We start from the raw sequence: 8,322 nt of genomic DNA, 5'->3' as shown, positions 1-8,322 counted from the left end.
CGGCCGGGAACTTGGCGTGGCGATTGCGGACTATGTCCAGCGCCGCAAAAGTCGGGCGGGAGCTGGCCTGCTGGCCGGGGGGAGGGGGGGGGGGGGCTTCCGTGAGAGCTGGAGGGGACTGGTGGGGGCGTGGCCAGGGGTTGTCCTGTGGTGCCGTATTTGGCAGGTCAGACCCACAGCAAATGTGGTTGACTCTTAAATGCCCTCTGAAATGGCCTAGCAGGCCGCTCAGTCCAAGGATGGGCAATAGTTCTTTACTCAGAGAGTATTAAGGGCGTGGAATGCCCTGCCTGCAACAGTAGTGAACTCGCCAACACTAAGGGCATTCAAATGGTCATTGGATAGACATATGGACGATAAGGGAATAGTGTAGATGGGCTTTAGAGTGGTTTCACAGGTCGGCGCAACATCGAGGGCCGAATGGCCTGTACTGCGCTGTAATGTTCTATGTTCTATGAATGCTGACCCAGTCAGTGACAAACACATCCCATGGATGAATTTTTAAAAAGGGCCAGTGATGTGTTAAAGAAAAGATGGACATGTGGCTTTTTTTGTGCATGCTCCCTGAGTCAACAGAACCGAGTCCCAGGTTTGTACCCTCTTCTGCACCTGCTGTTCCTTTCTATTTGGTTTCATTTTTATATCTGCTTTAGCTTGTCCGCTTGCGTTACCTTTCAGAGAGTCGGTGCAGACTCGACGGGCCGAATGGCCTCCTTCTGCACTGCAGAGATCCTATGATCCCACTGTCCCTCTTTCTCTTTGAGACTGTTGCCCCTCCTGAAAGCAAAGTACAAGCTCGGACTGGGGGCTATTTTTGAAATGAAAATCGCTTATTGTCACAAGTCGGCTTCAAATGAAGTTACTGTGATGTCTCTTAATGACCTGACTGGAACTCGTGTGTATTTCCATACACCACTCCATGCGCGTTCCATGTGCTGCATTGCATTGTTTTGCTATTAATCCGTGCACACAGCCCCTTTAATCTGCCCATCTAATCCCTTGTTCGTCAACTGTATCCATCTGCCATCCTAGCAGTTTCCTCGTTTATTTCTCTCTGCCTCTCTCGTTCACTTTCTAGCTCCCTAACACACCCCAAATGTACACACACCCGGCACACCCAGTGCCCGATTCAATTGCCTTCCGCTCCCCATTCAATCCAGGCAGTGGATTGAATTGGGCTCCCCAAAGAGGTGCCCAGGTTCTCTCAAAGCCCACCCTCCGAGGCGCCGGGGAGGCCGTGGGTTTGAAGAGATCGCGGGTCGGCCCCCTTCCAAATTGATTTGGATTAATGTATTCTGTGAGCATGTGTGACCACTGACGCAGAAGCCGGCGGTTATTTGATGCTGCGATTGTCCTCCCCTCGCCCTCACATCTGGAATGTAGTTGTCTTCGCTGCGGACAAACCAGGAACTGCAGAGGTGACTTTGTTCTTCTGCCTTTCGCGCGGGAGGGAAGGTTTGGGTACGACAGGTTTTAAGTGGAGGGAGAGAAGGAGACGGAGGAGGAGAGAGAGACATAGATAGAAAGAGGGGAAAGAGTGTGTGTGTGTGTGTGAGAGAGAGAGAGATGAGTGGGTTCCACCGAGGATTATAATCTGTCGGATGTGTGCCTGAGTTTTCAACAGTTTTTATTTGGATCAGATCTTCAGCACGGTAGCATTGTGGTTAGCACAATTGCTTCACAGCTCCAGGGTCCCAGGTTCGATTCCGGCTTGGGTCACTGTCTGTGCGGAGTCTGCACATCCTCCCCGTGTGTGCGTGGGTTTCCTCCGGGTGCTCCGGTTTCCTCCCACAGTCCAAAGATGTGCAGGTTAGATGGATTGGCCATGATAAATTGCCCTTAGTGTCCAAAATTGCCCTTAGTGTTGGGTGGGGTTACTGGGTGATGGGGATAGGGTGGAGGTGTTGACCTTGGGTAGGGTGCTCTTTCCAAGAGCCGGTGCAGACTTGATGGGCCGAATGGCCTCCTTCTGCACTGTAAATGCTATGATAATTCTATGACTCGCCGATTGAGTTTATTTTTCCCTTTGGCATTGCCTTTGATTTAAAAATTTTTTTTTCGAGTACACAATTAATTTTTCCAATTAAGGGCAATTTAGCGTACTCTGCACATCTTTGGGTTGTGGGGGCGAAACCCACGCAAACATGGGGAGAATGTGCAAACTCCACACGGACAGTGACCCAGAGCCTGGATCGAACCTGGGACCTCAGCGCCGTGAGGCTCCAGGGCTAACCCACTGCACCACCGTGCTGCCCCTTGCTTTGATTTTTGATGGCGAACATTACTCAGCCCCTATCTGAGGAAAGCACCTACCCAAGAGTACAATGGAAATGGAAAAAAAAAACCTAATGAATTTAGTTTTTCTCTCTGTTGTATGTAAGGGGTCAAAACTTGAATACAATCACATCTAAATGATTGGGTGAAGTAAAATAGGACTTAGCAAGATCGTAAGAATTTTAAATATGATTTAAGATGAATATAGTAAAATAGGACTTAACAGAAACTTAGTCATTTTAATTATGATTTAAAATGAATATCGTAAAATGTGACTTCACTGGAACGTAGGAATTTTAAGTATGATTGAAGATGAATATAGTAAATACGACTTAACAGAAACTTAGTAATTTTAAGTATGATTTAAGATGAATATATTAAATGCGACTTAACAGAAACTTAATAATTTTAAGTATGATTTAAGATGAATATATTAAATGCGACTTAACAGAAACTTAGTAATTTTAAGTATGATTTAAGATGAATATATGAAATGCGATTAACAGGAACGTAGGAATTTTATGTATGATTTAAGATGAATGTAGTAAATGCGACTTAACAGAAACTTAGTAATTTTAAGTATGATTTAAGATGAACATTGTAAATGTGATTCAACAGAAAAGTAGGAATTTTAAGTATGATTTAAGATGGATATCGTGAATACGACTTAACAGAAACTTTGTAATGTTAAGTATGATTTGAGATGAATATAGTAAATATGACTTAACATAAACTTAGTAATTTTAAGTATGATTTAAAATGAATATATTCAATGCAACTTAACAGGAATGCAGGAATTTTATGTATGATGTAAGATGAATGTAGTAATACGTGATTTAACAGGAACTTAAGAATTTTAAATAGGGCTTAAGATGAATACAGTAAAATATAACTTAACAGGAACTTTTAGGAATTTTAAGTAGGACTTAACATGAATGTAATGATTTCAAACATCACTTAACATGATTATAATCTTTGAAAATATAACTTGAAATGAATGTAAAATATGACTAAGTATGATCAGAACATAACGTCGATTGTATATAAATTATGTTTAATTACATGCAGGTAATGAGCATTAAGTGGGGATTCATTTGTGCCCCGAGTTAGGAATAGACAGAAACTGTGGTTGTTGGGTTAGGAGATATGAGCTTGTAATGTGCATCTCTGTAAGTAAACACTCATAGCAGTGTGCAAAGGCTGGCACAATTTCTATCCTTCACCACCTGGCATTCAGGAATATAAACTATGGCTTTCCAAAAATGTAGAAACTTTAAATGTGACTTATGAAAACCCATATCATTGAATGCACAAACAGGGGAATTTAATATGTGACTGAACATGAAGTTAGGAATTTTAGTTCTGAATCAACATGAGCTTAGGAATTCCTCCATTTGACAGTCCTGGCAAGGGAAAAGGGAATGCTGTTTTAGAACCAGCAAAATGTAATTTTCTGACTACTGTTACTTAAGATTAAGGGTTGCTTCACATTACAAGTGCTCTTCTAATGTGGGAATCAGCCTTTATCTGTGCCCTACTATTGATAAAGCTTTTATTGAGATACTTAACATTTCGATTCAATAACCTGGAAATGACTATTAGTGACTGTGACGCAAAGGCCTACCAAGTTCTTAATGAATTCCCTGCCGTCATATTAGATAGGATTTACTTCTGTACTGTTGAAATAAAGGGTGGAATTTGAAATTTGGAAATGAAGGTGACAAGGGGGTCATCCAACGATATCTATGTGTAAGAACCAATATCTGTAAAATAGTTCAAAGCAAATTACTGAGGATGCTGGAATCTGAAACCAAAGAGAAAATGCTGGAAAATCTCAGCAGATCTGGCAGCATCTGTAGGAAGAGAAAAGAGCTGACGTTTCGAGTCCAGATGACCCTTTGTCAAAGCCTTTTGAGAGAGAGTAAAACGGTGCTGCTGGAGAGAGATGTCGAGTGTCTTCATGTGGCGGCGCTTTGACAAAGGACCTGGACTCGAAACGTTAGCTCTTTTCTCTCCCTACAGATGCTGCCAGACCTGCCGAGATTTTCCAGCATTTTCTCTTTGGTTGCTGTAAAATAGTTTATTAGTACGAGGGTGCTTCCTTCCAGTTAGCCAATCACAAGGCAGATTTCTGAGGGATCATAGAATCATAGATTCCCTCCAGTGCAGAAGGAGGCCATTCGGCCCATCGAGTCTCCACCGGCCCTTGGAAAGAGGCCCCTACTTAGGCCCAAGCCTCCGCCCTATCCCCGTAACCCAGTAACCCCCACCTAACCTTTTGGGCACAAAGGGGGAATTTAGCGTGGCCAATCCACCTAACCTGCACACCTTTGGACTGCGGGAGGAAACCGGAGCACCCGGAGGAAACCCACGCAGACACGTGGAGAACGTGCAAACTCCAGACAGACAGTCACACGAGGCCGGAGTTGAACCTGGGTCCCTGGAGCTGTGAGGCGGCAATGCTAACCACTGTGCCCCCCCACTCCCCGTGCCGCCCTAAGTCTCCTCATCACTCCCTATTGACCTTAGAGAAGGTCCAATTATGAGGGACTCCAAACTAAGAGGAGTTTTGCCGTGAGTAGCTGGCGAGTAGTTGTTCTCACTGGCAGGAGGTACGGTTAACCAGAATACGCAGATTTAAAATAATTGACAAGAAGCAAACAGAGGGAGGTGAGTAAAATTGACTTCTATTTTTACGCACTGAGCTTGGTATGACCTGGAATGTTCTGACTGCACCGGTGTTGGAATGAAGTTCAACAGCAACCAGGAAACTGGATAAATAGTTGAAAAAGAAAAATAGTTGAAGGGAGGTGAGACTGACGGGATCCCAATCGCAAAGAGCCAGTGGGGGGAAGTTGGGCTGGATGGTAATAAAAGCAAAATACGGCAGACGCTGGAAATCTGAAATAAAAGCAGAAAATGCTGGATGAACTCAGCAGGTCGGGCAGCGTCTGAGGAGAGAGAAACAGAGTGAACGTTTCGGATATAAACGATCCTCCGACGGATTGGTCTCCTTCTCTGCTGTGTCGTTCGACAGAAACAAACTGAAATAGCTTGCCTGCATACACGTGTGTTTGTCTCCCTGGATCAAAGGGGACGTGACTTTGTTGTGCCGATTAATAATTGAGTCCCCAGTGGCAGTGGGAGGGGTGTGATAGCACTGGGAAGGGTGCAGAGGAGATTTGCCAGGGTGTTGCCCGGGCTGGAGCGTTTTCGTTACGAAGAGAGATTGGGTGGACTGGGGTTGTTTTCCTTGGAGCAGAGGAGACTGAGGGGGGACATAATTGAGATGTATAAAATGATGAGGGGCGTATCTAGGGTAGACAGGAAGAAAAAATTCCCCTTGGAGGGGGATCAGTGACCAGGAGGGGCACAGATTTAAGGCAAAAGGCTGGAGGTATAGAGGGGATGAGAGGAAAAACCCTCTCATCGCCCCCCCCCCCCCCCCCCCTACCGAAGTTGATTTGAGTGCGTGCAACCCGCCCCCGGAATTTAACCCTCTGAGACGCGGCACCGTGCGAAAGAGAGGCGCAGGTTTATAAATCGCCTCTGCCGTTCTCTCTGAACTGGGAATCGAGAGGGTGCACAGCCCCTTTAAGAGCTGCAAGGGACAGGATTAGTTTGCAGATTATTTAACAGAAAAGTTGGGAGGGATATGGAAAGCTTTCTTAGTGAGGATCAGTGGCATTGCCGCGCTCCCAGATGCTAGCCTTGGTTTTATGCTTGGATGACTCTAATCCTGTTCACAGGCCAGGCCTGATCCCTGATTCCACGGACAAACGCAGGACATCCCCCTGTTGCAAGGAATAAATCATTCTTGCGAGCTGCATTTAATCCTTTCACCGTGCTCTAATGGCTAGCGGAAATAAATTTCTTATTTACATTTTGCTTTTTTGAGGCGGAATTGGCATTTTGTTCGGCCACTGGGGGAAACCAGAAGGTTATTCAGCCAATGAAGCATTTTTTTCATTGAATCATGGAATTCCTACAGTGCAGAAGGAGGCCATTCGGTCCATCGAGTCTGCACCGACCCTCCGAAAGAGCACCCTACCTAGGCCAACTCCCCCCTGCCCCCACCCCCCCCCCCTGCCCTATCGATGTAACCCTGCGCATTGATCGTGGCCAATCCACCTAACCTGCGCATCTTTGGACTGTGGGGGGGAAACCGGTGCACCCGGAGGAAACCCACGCAGACACGGGGGGGAAGTATCAATGAGGGAATCAGTCAATTTGGGGGCAGGGGATGGGGGCTGTGAAGCAACAGTGCTAACCGCTGTGCAACATGCTGCCCATAGGGACCTGGGTTCGATTCCCGGCTTGGGTCACTGTCTGTGCGGAGTCTGCACGTTCTCCCCGTGTCTGCGTGGGTTTCCTCCGGGTGCTCCGGTTTCCTCCCACAGTCCAAAGATGTGTGGGCTAGGTCGTTGGGTTACAGGGACAGGGGGATAGGGCGGGGCGGCAAGTCACGAGGGGGGGGGGTGGTGTCGGCAGACAGGACTTTTTTGGAGAGGAGGTGGAAGAGTGTGTGAGGAAGGTACAGTTGGGACTCCCATGGATTAACGGGGTGGTGGTGGGGGTGGGGGGGGGGGGGGGGTTGAAACTGTGCTCCGGTTTCGGTCAATGGAAGGAAAGAATGACATTTACACAGCACCTTTCACCACATTGGAGTGATTGGAGTGTCCAAAATTGCTTTGAAGAACCCCCCCCCCACACACACACACACACACCTCCAGCCCTCAGTGAGTGGTCACCTGTCTAAAAATGTGAAGCCATTGGAATGGCTGCCATGGGGACCGAGGAGGTGATATAACTCTGTTATTTAAGGATGACATCCGGGCAATAGTAAGGGATGACATCGGTGCTATGGAGGATAAGGTTGAATCCATTTGGGCGGAAATCACGAATAGTAAGGCGAAAATAGGAGTAGTCTATAGGCCACCAAATAGTAACATTATGGTGGGGCAGGAAATAAACAAAGAAATAACTGATGCATGTAGAAATGGTACAGCAGTTATCATGGGGGATTTTAATCTACATGTTGATTGGTTTAACCAGGTTGGTCAAGGCAGCCTTGAGGAGGAGTTTATAGAATGTATCCGCGATAGTTTCCTAGAACAGTATGTAATGGAACCTACGAGGGAACAAACAATCCTAGATTTGGTCCTGTGTAATGAGACAGGATTGATTAATGATCTCATGGTTAGGGATCCTCTCGGAAGGAGCGATCATAATATGGTGGAATTTAAAATACAGATGGAGGGTGAGAAGGTAAAATCAAACACTAGTGTTTTGTGCTTAAACAAAGGAGATTACAATGGGATGAGAGAAGAACTAGCTAAGGTAGACTGGGAGCAAAGACTTTATGGTGAAACAGTTGAGGAACAGTGAAAGGGCCCCTGAAGTCCCACATCGCACACGTGGAGCATGACACAGGTCTGAGTTCTCCTGACATGTCTTAACCCTTAAATTAACTTATATATTATTGTTATTATTTTTTTAAACTTGTTTTTATATTTCTCCTTATTGTACCGAATTGGATTTTAAACTTTAAATTCTTACTTTCACATACCACTGACCTTCACTTTCACCACAGATGCCAAGGTAGGTTTTAATATCACCTACCTTCCCAGGATGCTACCTGGTTTTGCTCCCTGCTTCCCGGGATGCACTCTGGATCTCTCACTGCAGATTAACAGTTACAAAGCCAGAAGAAGAACACAAACCAAAAAGAGAAAAGCACCTCCTCCCACTCTGCACCTAATTACCAAGTTCCAATTCCCACTCTGGCTGTCTCACTCACTCAGGATGTCTCGACTTCACCGTGCGCAAAGCTCCACCTCAACAAGGCGATGGTGCGGCACGTCCGCCGTGTCCTCACGGACTTGGCACCCCGTGGAGGAGGAGAGCTACCGTTCCCAGTGGCGGCTAAGGTCACTGGAGCCCAGAACGTTTATGCCTCAGGATAATTCCAGGGCTCGAACAGGGACTTGGGCTGCAAATCACAACCAGGAGCCCACAAGAGCATCCGTGAAGTTGTGGATGCCAGGT

General features: G+C 46.2%; 1 protein-coding gene across 1 annotated transcript in view; it reads left to right on the top strand.

Annotated features, from left to right (window-relative positions):
- Positions 1–1,072: 1,072 nt before the first annotated feature.
- Positions 1,073–8,322, top strand: part of LOC140403978 (excitatory amino acid transporter 2-like) — a 189,899-nt gene continuing 182,649 nt past the window's right edge. Inside the window, exon 1 of the mRNA XM_072492288.1 lies at positions 1,073–1,418. The gene's annotated coding sequence lies outside the window, so the exon portion shown is untranslated. The remainder of the gene's footprint in view (positions 1,419–8,322) is intronic.

This window comes from Scyliorhinus torazame, chromosome 29, assembly GCF_047496885.1.
Source record: "Scyliorhinus torazame isolate Kashiwa2021f chromosome 29, sScyTor2.1, whole genome shotgun sequence".
Lineage (NCBI taxonomy): Eukaryota > Metazoa > Chordata > Chondrichthyes > Carcharhiniformes > Scyliorhinidae > Scyliorhinus > Scyliorhinus torazame.
Note: the sequence above shows the minus strand (reverse complement) of the source record. Positions and strands in the feature narration are given on the sequence as shown.